Raw genomic sequence first — 12,105 nt, 5'->3', positions numbered from 1 at the left:
CCTACAAATGAAGAGCGTAATACGCCCTCTAACAACTGAAGATCATAATACGGTCTCTAACAACTGAAGAGCGTAATAAGGCCTCCACCGGTTTAAATAATCCTCATAGGAAAAAATTGACACTAGGGAGAAATGTTTGTTTTGATGTACCATAGAACCTTCCAGAGTTTGTCGGTTTAAATACTTTTCACCCTGTATAGTCGATGTCGAAAAGTGACGTATCTGACGACAAAAGGGACATGATCATTGGCTTTCGGGTTATGGTGAAGCATATACGAAACGGCTAAGGTTTAAACTGTTCGTATGCAGCCGTTGTTAAAGTATATCGTGGGCCACAATAAGGCTCTTTCGAACTCGGCGCCGAAGCAACTGTGCTATACCACGGACCATAGATGACAGCGGTGATGGACGATTGCAGAGACGTTAACAGGCGAACAGGCGGGCAACTGCTCAGCAACTGACCGTCCAGATGGACTGTTGGGTTACCAACAGTGTCTACTCAAACGTCGTTCAGCGGAAGCTGCAGCGTATAGGCCTCCTGGCTCATGCAACCAAGCTGACTGCTGTTCATCAGCGACAAAGGCTGAAGATTGCACCTCAAGACCCCTACTGGGCGTCCAGTGAATGGTGACACGTGGCCGTTTTAGATGAATCCTGTTTTATACGCCATTGGACAAATGGTTGTTGGCGTGTACCGCCCTGCAATATACGTCGGAAGAGTCGAGACTAGTCACGAGACCTTTATGGTCTGGGAAATGACTTCGTGGCATTGCCTAGATGCTTACATCGTTCTGAAATCCAAGATCGATTAACACAATTATGCGTCTGTCCTTGTACACCATGCCCACACCTACATAAAGTTTTTCTTCACCTCCGCACGATGGCACCTTTCAGCAGGATAATGCCTTATGTCACACTCCTTGCAGTGTATATGCATGTTGCAAAGAGCCTCATTATGAATTTACCACACTAACCTGGGCACCAAAATCCCCGGACTTCAGCACATTAAAGAATATGTGGGACGGCTTCCATCAGGCTGTTTTTGCCATTGCTCCTCAGTCTAGAAAGCTAGCGCAGCTGGCCGCGGCGCTCGAGTCGGCATCTCCCCACACATCTGTTAGTTCCTACCAGAACCTCATTAACTCCCCTCCCTCACGTTCGCACTGTGAAAGGTGGTTATCCAGGCTTTTCGCAGGTGTTCACATTAATGTAAAAGGACCGTGTAAATGACGACTGTAATGAATGGAAAAACGTGAAGGAACTGTTTCTTTAGTAGTGACTGTCACTCGTCTGATATATTCGTTTTAAAATGACAGAATTTAACACGCATTCGTGTATAAAAACTCGTTGGAGGTTTGGCATACTAAGGAAATTCCAAGAAAACTACGCCCCCGAAATAAAAGTCCCTATTTTAGTTGTTTTTGGAACGGACATTAGCAGATGGTCGAATCTAAAGCTGAGCGGCTGACGACAGCTACAGCTGAGGCCTGTACTGCCAACTCGGGCCTTTTTCCTCGGAGTGACTGTCTGAAAGCGGCTTAGCGGACACGCGAGCTTAAGAGGATCTGCGGCGTGACTCCGTCCTCCGCTTCTGAACCTCTGCTCCCTGCCCTCGTCCGTAATGGGTGGCTCTTCTTACCCCGACCAAATGTCACCTCCCTAGTCTGGCGTAAACGGAGTCCCTCTGCCGACTTCCTCTTCTCTCCCCCTCACATTTTAATTGTGAACTTTTACTGCGCTTGTAAATCATCTTCAGAGGAATGAACTAAAAGAAATTAACAGACTCCACCGTCAAGTACAGAAAACGATAAAATACTGACCAGACTCTTTGCTAACGATATTTTTGGATGCGATACGGAGGGATATGCGTTTACTGTGACGCTGTCCCATCCATTGTTAGTTTTACGAAAGAATCATTACTGCTTTTTACGATATGTACTAAATTAACCTTTTGGGTCATCCGATTCCAGTCTTCCTATCAAACGAACTGCCGTGATGGAAATTTAAATGAACCTATGTCATATATGCTGGAATTTCAGCCAAGTTAGCTGATAGGAACAGGAAATACTTTTCAATAAAATGAATTAGGTATGACTTATAGAGAATCCGATGTGTAAATGATTGAATCAATATTTCCAGTAATGGTCTTATTTCCACGCTCTCAGTTAACTTTTCCTGTAACATCACAGGGAAGTGCTGTCTTCAGACAACGTTCTAATAGTTCATAACGATTAGAGCTAACTGAGCTGTGAAATAACGAAGAGAGGGACTGGGGAAGGACCATCGATTTAAGGACTTCTGAGAGAAAATAGATATCTTTTATCCCCTCCTCCTCTCCTTAAGCAGTATTAATCATTATCACACGAGTATAGTATCAGTTTCAGATCGAAATCACCGCAGTTATAGGCACCTTGCAAAGATGTCTCTTCAACACATTTCACATGATAACATCTTTATCTCAAGCCCGAACGCATCTCACACTACATCTCCATAAGTACGCCGCAAATTATTTTCCAGTGTTTGCTGTATTTCTCCTCCCGTTTTCCCAACTCTCTTCAGACGAACGTAAGAACAGTCCTTCGAGAGCAGTTGTTACGTCCATTTGACTTACAGCGTGTGCACAACTTGGAGCCAGTTCGTTTGCGAAACACTTTCAAGAAAAAAAAAACGTTTATTCCCTTCGGTGCAGAGGATATTTTACGATCATTAACTTGTAAGGTCGACAAACGCTTAATGATAAATGATATACTACGCTTTTTTCGCAGGAGTCATCGAAGAAGTAACTGCTGAAAATTCTACATTATGACAATGTCAAACACATATTTGACCGAGATAAATTTAATGTTTGATTGGTCATATTCACTTTATTAAGCACATGACATTTCCTTATTGTTGCTTGATATTTTTCTGTGAAAACGCTTCATTTTCATCATCTCAAGATTCTTTTGAATCCTACCAAAACTAAATTATCACTGTACCGATATAACAGAGTAAAAGAAGCTCCCACAATTGGGTCAATCACATCTATAGTGTGTACATTCTAAAGGTGATTGTTTTCAGAAGAAGTGAAAGACGTTTTCCTTTTATTGTTATAGTAAAAAATTGAAAGGTGACCCTCGTACGTCTTTCACTCCAGCCCATTTCTATGTTTTCCAGCCTCTCCTATTTAATTTAAAGGTGCATCCTCCATTATCTGCGAGGTAAAACTCAATTTCGTGACCGGTTGTTGCGCTAAGATTCCTTATCTCACACCCATAGTCAAATATAGTAATAAATACTGACGGTAAAATTGTCTTTTCATACACATCAGAAGCATAGTTTTGGAAAACCTATTTTAATATACCACAACTATTCAGGTCAGTTTTACTCACCTGTTTACTTCGTTTACCATTCACCTCGTCACTTTACTGCTATACTTATTTCGCATTCTAGCTTTCAGATGACAAAGATTTTCTTCCAAGACAGGTACTTTCACAGTAATTCTGTAGTGTACATGAAATTATTATTTGACTATGATTTCTTCTGCAAAAGCCGCTTTTGTAGGTAACGTGTCTACGCCGAGCGGCTGCAGCTCCTGCCACCCGCGTAAAGGATCTGTATAGCGGGTCCAGGAACGTGTAGGGGCTAGCTTTGCTGGTCTCCCCGGTGTAATCGAACTCACATCGACGTCTAGTGGCCGGTCTCACTGGCGCGGCTAGAGGTCGCGGTTTCTATGGTTCTACTCTCTTCCGGACGCTACGTGACGGGACATGGGCAGAAATGTATCCTGGAGCACGCGTACCATATAGCCCCTCGCCGAGGCGCGGGAGGCCTTCAGATCGAGTAAGTCGCTTCTGTTAGCAGGCGAGCACTGTCCGTAGTCCACCGATTGGTGACACGTCGACTCCTGGAAGGCTCCACGTTATGTGGTCTCCGGCACAACTGAAAAAATTCGTTGATGTTGTTTCGTCATTATGGGCCTCAAAAGTGCCCTGTAGAACCGTTACCTTGTGTGTCTGAAGAACCTTTTTAGTTGGCAGTGAGTGTTTGTTACAAAATAATAATATCAGACTTGAAACATACTTTCTCTGTCCAAAGACAGTGGACATATCAGTCGGGTCGGTTTGTTATCTGACCCTTTCATCACTTTTATACGTTGTTTACTAAGAAAAACATGCTGAGATGTGTAAATGAATGAAAACAATAGAATCTGCCGAATAGAAAGAACAGACTACTGACCATAATCAGTATTGTTTCTGGAATTTAACAGTTTCAGTTTTACATATGATATCTACAGATCCAAAATTGTTTACACCCTAAATTGTATATGAATACTTCGTTAGATTGAGTTATTTGCTTATCCTGCAAAGATTACGCCGCCTCTAATATGGTTATTGACTAGAGGGCGCTCTAATACATGGCGAGATGAGATGTACGTAGCTGTAGGCAGGACAGGTCAGTAATTTTAAGTAACTTTGTCAGCCTGAAATCAGGTTACGAACTGTTTCGAATAATGTAAAAACAGGTTTGTATTATTTAAGGAAGAAACTGAATAAATGTTATGCAGCAGCAAGAAAGAGGCGTTGGAATTTGTTAAACGGACATTTGTATACTCGCTGTGGAAAATGCCGACACCAGCTAAAGTATTATGAAAGGATAACTTCTTTCGTACTAGAGGTCTGCAAAGGGTGAAAAACTGTTAGGGAAGGCAGATTGAAATATTTCAAATGTAGTCGAATTGTGCCACATGAGATAAAGTGGTTAGCACGGGAGAACAGGTCGTGGGGAGACAATATCATAGCAATCAGAAAACTGATGACAAGAACAACAAGTATTTTATATGATAATAAAAACTACGAACAGTTTATTGTTTGTAGTTTATACTTAAATTCACTTTATAAAAGGCGAGCTCCCACTAACAGATACCTAAATCCAGAAGTCCTGTGGATACATTTCATGGGGCCTCTGAGTGTCTAGTGTTGTAGGCCTATAGACTCATTTATTATTTGACATTTTCCCAGATTTGTACATAACAAAAACTAAGCTACAAGTAATACTTCTTTATTACTTTTCGTATAAAAATAATAAAACGAGTATGAAGCACTGAAATCTCCCGCTGTTTCCGTGTTGCCACCTTCACACAAGTAAAAGAAATATAGGCTGCAGTTTTTGTTCTGGTGGTTCGGGACGTCATTTCCGTTTTGTCAGACGTGCCCTGCATCAGAATTACATTTCTGATGAATGAAATTCAGTTTCATGTAACAATGAGATACTTTTATGGCCAGTGATACAGATAATACATTGCATCCAGATGCCACGAGGAGTCCCTGACAAATTGCATGTTTCCAGAATGAGATTTTCACTCTGCAGCGGAGTGTGCGCTGATGTGAAACTTCCTGTCAGATTAAAACTGTGTGCCCGACCGAGACTCGAACTCGGGACCTTTGCCTTTCGCGGGCAAGTGCTCTACCAACTGAGCTACCGAAGCACGACTCACGTCCGGTACTCACAGCTTTACTTCTGCCAGTATCCGTCTCCTACCTTCCAAACTTTACAGAAGCTCTTCTGCGAAACTTGCAGAACTAGCAATCCTGAAAGAAAGGATATTGCGGAGACATGGCTTAGCCACAGCCTGGGGGATGTTTCCAGAATGAGATTTTCACTCTGCAGCGGAGTGTGCGCTGATGTGAAACTTCCTGGCAGATTAAAACTGTGTGCCCGACCGAGACTCGAACTCGGGACCTTTGCCTTTCGCGGGCAAGTGCTCTACCAACTGAGCCACCGAAGCACGACTCACGTCCGGTACTCACAGCTTTACTTCTGCCAGTATCCGTCTCCTACCTTCCAAACTTTACAGAAGCTCTTCTGCGAAACTTGCAGAACTAGCACTCCTGAAAGAAAGGATATTGCGGAGACATGGCTTAGCCACAGCCTGGGGGATGTTTCCAGAATGAGATTTTCACTCTGCAGCTGAGTGTGCGCTCATGTGAAACTTCCTGGCAGATTAAAACTGTGTACCCGACCGAGACTCGAACTCGGGACCTTTGCCTTTCGCGGGCAAGTGCTCTACCAACTGAGCTACCGAAGCACGACTCACGTCCGGTACTCACAGCTTTACTTCTGCCAGTATCCGTCTCCTACCTTCCAAACTTTACAGAAGCTCTTCTGCGAAACTTGCAGAACTAGCACTCCTGAAAGAAAGGATATTGCGGAGACATGGCTTAGCCACAGCCTGGGGGATGTTTCCAGAATGAGATTTTCACTCTGCAGCGGAGTGTGCGCTGATGTGAAACTTCCTGGCAGATTAAAACTGTGTGCTTTCAGGAGTGCTAGTTCTGCAAGTTTCGCAGAAGAGCTTCTGTAAAGTTTGGAAGGTAGGAGACGGATACTGGCAGAAGTAAAGCTGTGAGTACCGGACGTGAGTCGTGCTTCGGTAGCTCAGTTGGTAGAGCACTTGCCCGCGAAAGGCAAAGGTCCCGAGTTCGAGTGTCGGTCGGGCACACAGTTTTAATCTGCCAGGAAGTTTCACATCAGCGCACACTCCGCTGCAGAGTGAAAATCTCATTCTGGAAACATCCCCCAGGCTGTGGCTAAGCCATGTCTCCGCATTACCCTTTCTTTCAGGAGTGCTAGTTCTGCAAGTTTCGCAAAAGAGCTTCTGTAAAGTTTGGAAGGTAGGAGACGGATACTGGCAGAAGTAAAGCTGTGAGTACCGGACGTGAGTCGTGCTTCGGTAGCTCAGTTGGTAGAGCACTTGCCCGCGAAAGGCAAAGGTCCCGAGTTCGAGTGTCGGTCGGGCACACAGTTTTAATCTGCCAGGAAGTTTCACATCAGCGCACACTCCGCTGCAGAGTGAAAATCTCATTCTGGAAACATCCCCCAGGCTGTGGCTAAGCCATGTCTCCGCAATATCCTTTCTTTCAGGAGTGCTAGTTCTGCAAGTTTCGCAGAAGAGCTTCTGTAAAGTTTGGAAGGTAGGAGACGGATACTGGCAGAAGTAAAGCTGTGAGTACCGGACGTGAGTCGTGCTTCGGTAGCTCAGTTGGTAGAGCACTTGCCCGCGAAAGGCAAAGGTCCCGAGTTCGAGACTCGGTCGGGCACACAGTTTTAATCTGCCAGGAAGTTTCACATCAGCGCACACTCCGCTGCAGAGTGAAAATCTCATTCTGGAAACATCCCCCAGGCTGTGGCTAAGCCATGTCTCCGCAATATCCTTTCTTTCAGGAGTGCTAGTTCTGCAAGTTTCGCAGAAGAGCTTCTGTAAAGTTTGGAAGGTAGGAGACGGATACTGGCAGAAGTAAAGCTGTGAGTACCGGACGTGAGTCGTGCTTCGGTAGCTCAGTTGGTAGAGCACTTGCCCGCGAAAGGCAAAGGTCCCAAGTTCGAGTCTCGGTCGGGCACACAGTTTTAATCTGCCAGGAAGTTTCACATCAGCGCACACTCCGCTGCAGAGTGAAAATCTCATTCTGGAAACATCCCCCAGGCTGTGGCTAAGCCATGTCTCCGCAATATCCTTTCTTTCAGGAGTGCTAGTTCTGCAAGTTTCGCAGAAGAGCTTCTGTAAAGTTTGGAAGGTAGGAGACGGATACTGGCAGAAGTAAAGCTGTGAGTACCGGACGTGAGTCGTGCTTCGGTAGCTCAGTTGGTAGAGCACTTGCCCGCGAAAGGCAAAGGTCCCGAGTTCGAGTCTCGGTCGGGCACACAGTTTTAATCTGCCAGGAAGTTTCACATCAGCGCACACTCCGCTGCAGAGTGAAAATCTCATTCTGGAAACATCCCCCAGGCTGTGGCTAAGCCATGTCTCCGCAATATCCTTTCTTTCAGGAGTGCTAGTTCTGCAAGTTTCGCAGAAGAGCTTCTGTAAAGTTTGGAAGGTAGGAGACGGATACTGGCAGAAGTAAAGCTGTGAGTACCGGACGTGAGTCGTGCTTCGGTAGCTCAGTTGGTAGAGCACTTGCCCGCGAAAGGCAAAGGTCCCGAGTTCGAGTGTCGGTCGGGCACACAGTTTTAATCTGCCAGGAAGTTTCACATGAGCGCACACTCCGCTGCAGAGTGAAAATCTCATTCTGGAAACATCCCCCAGGCTGTGGCTAAGCCATGTCTCCGCAATACCCTTTATTTCAGGAGTGCTAGTTCTGCAAGTTTCGCAGAAGAGCTTCTGTAAAGTTTGGAAGGTAGGAGACGGATACTGGCAGAAGTAAAGCTGTGAGTACCGGACGTGAGTCGTGCTTCGGTAGCTCAGTTGGTAGAGCACTTGCCCGCGAAAGGCAAAGGTCCCGAGTTCGAGTGTCGGTCGGGCACACAGTTTTAATCTGCCAGGAAGTTTCACATGAGCGCACACTCCGCTGCAGAGTGAAAATCTCATTCTGGAAACATCCCCCAGGCTGTGGCTAAGCCATGTCTCCGCAATATCCTTTCTTTCAGGAGTGCTAGTTCTGCAAGTTTCGCAAAAGAGCTTCTGTAAAGTTTGGAAGGTAGGAGACGGATACTGGCAGAAGTAAAGCTGTGAGTACCGGACGTGAGTCGTGCTTCGGTAGCTCAGTTGGTAGAGCACTTGCCCGCGAAAGGCAAAGGTCCCGAGTTCGAGTGTCGGTCGGGCACACAGTTTTAATCTGCCAGGAAGTTTCACATCAGCGCACACTCCGCTGCAGAGTGAAAATCTCATTCTGGAAACATCCCCCAGGCTGTGGCTAAGCCATGTCTCCGCAATATCCTTTCTTTCAGGAGTGCTAGTTCTGCAAGTTTCGCAGAAGAGCTTCTGTAAAGTTTGGAAGGTAGGAGACGGATACTGGCAGAAGTAAAGCTGTGAGTACCGGACGTGAGTCGTGCTTCGGTAGCTCAGTTGGTAGAGCACTTGCCCGCGAAAGGCAAAGGTCCCGAGTTCGAGTCTCGGTCGGGCACACAGTTTTAATCTGCCAGGAAGTTTCACATCAGCGCACACTCCGCTGCAGAGTGAAAATCTCATTCTGGAAACATCCCCCAGGCTGTGGCTAAGCCAGGTCTCCGCAATATCCTTTCTCTCAGGAGTGCTAGTTCTGCAAGTTTCGCAGAAGAGCTTCTGTAAAGTTTGGAAGGTAGGAGACGGATACTGGCAGAAGTAAAGCTGTGAGTACCGGACGTGAGTCGTGCTTCGGTAGCTCAGTTGGTAGAGCACTTGCCCGCGAAAGGCAAAGGTCCCGAGTTCGAGTGTCGGTCGGGCACACAGTTTTAATCTGCCAGGAAGTTTCACATCAGCGCACACTCCGCTGCAGAGTGAAAATCTCATTCTGGAAACATCCCCCAGGCTGTGGCTAAGCCATGTCTCCGCAATATCCTTTCTTTCAGGAGTGCTAGTTCTGCAAGTTTCGCAGAAGAGCTTCTGTAAAGTTTGGAAGGTAGGAGACGGATACTGGCAGAAGTAAAGCTGTGAGTACCGGACGTGAGTCGTGCTTCGGTAGCTCAGTTGGTAGAGCACTTGCCCGCGAAAGGCAAAGGTCCCGAGTTCGAGTCTCGGTCGGGCACACAGTTTTAATCTGCCAGGAAGTTTCACATGAGCGCACACTCCGCTGCAGAGTGAAAATCTCATTCTGGAAACATCCCCCAGGCTGTGGCTAAGCCATGTCTCCGCAATATCCTTTCTTTCAGGAGTGCTAGTTCTGCAAGTTTCGCAGAAGAGCTTCTGTAAAGTTTGGAAGGTAGGAGACGGATACTGGCAGAAGTAAAGCTGTGAGTACCGGACGTGAGTCGTGCTTCGGTAGCTCAGTTGGTAGAGCACTTGCCCGCGAAAGGCAAAGGTCCCGAGTTCGAGTGTCGGTCGGGCACACAGTTTTAATCTGCCAGGAAGTTTCACATCAGCGCACACTCCGCTGCAGAGTGAAAATCTCATTCTGGAAACATCCCCCAGGCTGTGGCTAAGCCATGTCTCCGCAATATCCTTTCTTTCAGGAGTGCTAGTTCTGCAAGTTTCGCAGAAGAGCTTCTGTAAAGTTTGGAAGGTAGGAGACGGATACTGGCAGAAGTAAAGCTGTGAGTACCGGACGTGAGTCGTGCTTCGGTAGCTCAGTTGGTAGAGCACTTGCCCGCGAAAGGCAAAGGTCCCGAATTCGAGACTCGGTCGGGCACACAGTTTTAATCTGCCAGGAAGTTTCACATGAGCGCACACTCCGCTGCAGAGTGAAAATCTCATTCTGGAAACATCCCCCAGGCTGTGGCTAAGCCATGTCTCCGCAATATCCTTTCTTTCAGGATTGCTAGTTCTGCAAGTTTCGCAGAAGAGCTTCTGTAAAGTTTGGAAGGTAGGAGACGGATACTGGCAGAAGTAAAGCTGTGAGTACCGTACGTGAGTCGTGCTTCGGTAGCTCAGTTGGTAGAGCACTTGCCCGCGAAAGGCAAAGGTCCCAAGTTCGTGTCTCGGTCGGGCACACAGTTTTAATCTGCCAGGACGTTTCACATCAGCGCACACTCCGCTGCAGAGTGAAAATCTCATTCTGGAAACATCCCCCAGGCTGTGGCTAAGCCATGTCTCCGCAATATCCTTTCTTTCAGGAGTGCTAGTTCTGCAAGTTTCGCAGAAGAGCTTCTGTAAAGTTTGGAAGGTAGGAGACGGATACTGGCAGAAGTAAAGCTGTGAGTACCGGACGTGAGTCGTGCTTCGGTAGCTCAGTTGGTAGAGCACTTGCCCGCGAAAGGCAAAGGTCCCGAGTTCGAGTGTCGGTCGGGCACACAGTTTTAATCTGCCAGGAAGTTTCACATCAGCGCACACTCCGCTGCAGAGTGAAAATCTCATTCTGGAAACATCCCCCAGGCTGTGGCTAAGCCATGTCTCCGCAATACCCTTTATTTCAGGAGTGCTAGTTCTGCAAGTTTCGCAGAAGAGCTTCTGTAAAGTTTGGAAGGTAGGAGACGGATACTGGCAGAAGTAAAGCTGTGAGTACCGGACGTGAGTCGTGCTTCGGTAGCTCAGTTGGTAGAGCACTTGCCCGCGAAAGGCAAAGGTCCCGAGTTCGAGTGTCGGTCGGGCACACAGTTTTAATCTGCCAGGAAGTTTCACATCAGCGCACACTCCGCTGTAGAGTGAAAATCTCATTCTGGAAACATCCCCCAGGCTGTGGCTAAGCCATGTCTCCGCAATATCCTTTCTTTCAGGAGTGCTAGTTCTGCAAGTTTCGCAGAAGAGCTTCTGTAAAGTTTGGAAGGTAGGAGACGGATACTGGCAGAAGTAAAGCTGTGAGTACCGGACGTGAGTCGTGCTTCGGTAGCTCAGTTGGTAGAGCACTTGCCCGCGAAAGGCAAAGGTCCCGAGTTCGAGTGTCGGTCGGGCACACAGTTTTAATCTGCCAGGAAGTTTCACATCAGCGCACGCTCCGCTGTAGAGTGAAAATCTCATTCTGGAAACATCCCCCAGGCTGTGGCTAAGCCATGTCTCCGCAATATCCTTTCTTTCAGGAGTGCTAGTTCTGCAAATTTCGCAGAAGAGCTTCTGTAAAGTTTGGAAGGTAGGAGACGGATACTGGCAGAAGTAAAGCTGTGAGTACCGGACGTGAGTCGTGCTTCGGTAGCTCAGTTGGTAGAGCACTTGCCCGCGAAAGGCAAAGGTCCCGAGTTCGAGTCTCGGTCGGGCACACAGTTTTAATCTGCCAGGAAGTTTCACATCAGCGCACACTCCACTGCAGAGTGAAAATCTCATTCTGGAAACATCCCCCAGGCTGTGGCTAAGCCATGTCTCCGCAATATCCTTTCTTTCAGGAGTGCTAGTTCTGCAAGTTTCGCAGAAGAGCTTCTGTAAAGTTTGGAAGGTAGGAGACGGATACTGGCAGAAGTAAAGCTGTGAGTACCGTACGTGAGTCGTGCTTCGGTAGCTCAGTTGGTAGAGCACTTGCCCGCGAAAGGCAAAGGTCCCGAGTTCGAGTCTCGGTCGGGCACACAGTTTTAATCTGCCAGGAAGTTTCACATCAGCGCACACTCCGCTGCAGAGTGAAAATCTCATTCTGGAAACATCCCCCAGGCTGTGGCTAAGCCATGTCTCCGCAATATCCTTTCTTTCAGGAGTGCTAGTTCTGCAAGTTTCGCAGAAGAGCTTCTGTAAATTTTGGAAGGTAGGAGACGGATACTGGCAGAAGTAAAGCTGTGAGTACCGTACGTGAGTCG

General features: G+C 47.0%; 1 non-coding gene across 1 annotated transcript; it reads right to left on the bottom strand.

The window, feature by feature from the left end:
- Nucleotides 1-5,693: 5,693 nt before the first annotated feature.
- On the bottom strand, nucleotides 5,694-5,768 carry Trnas-cga (transfer RNA serine (anticodon CGA)). Its single transcript has one exon. It is a non-coding gene; the product is annotated as a tRNA-Ser (tRNA).
- Nucleotides 5,769-12,105: the final 6,337 nt, after the last annotated feature.

This window comes from Schistocerca gregaria, chromosome 6, assembly GCF_023897955.1.
Source record: "Schistocerca gregaria isolate iqSchGreg1 chromosome 6, iqSchGreg1.2, whole genome shotgun sequence".
In the NCBI taxonomy this organism is placed as follows: Eukaryota; Metazoa; Arthropoda; class Insecta; order Orthoptera; family Acrididae; genus Schistocerca; species Schistocerca gregaria.
The sequence above is the reverse complement of the archived record's forward strand: the minus strand, read 5'-3'. Positions and strand labels throughout refer to the sequence as shown.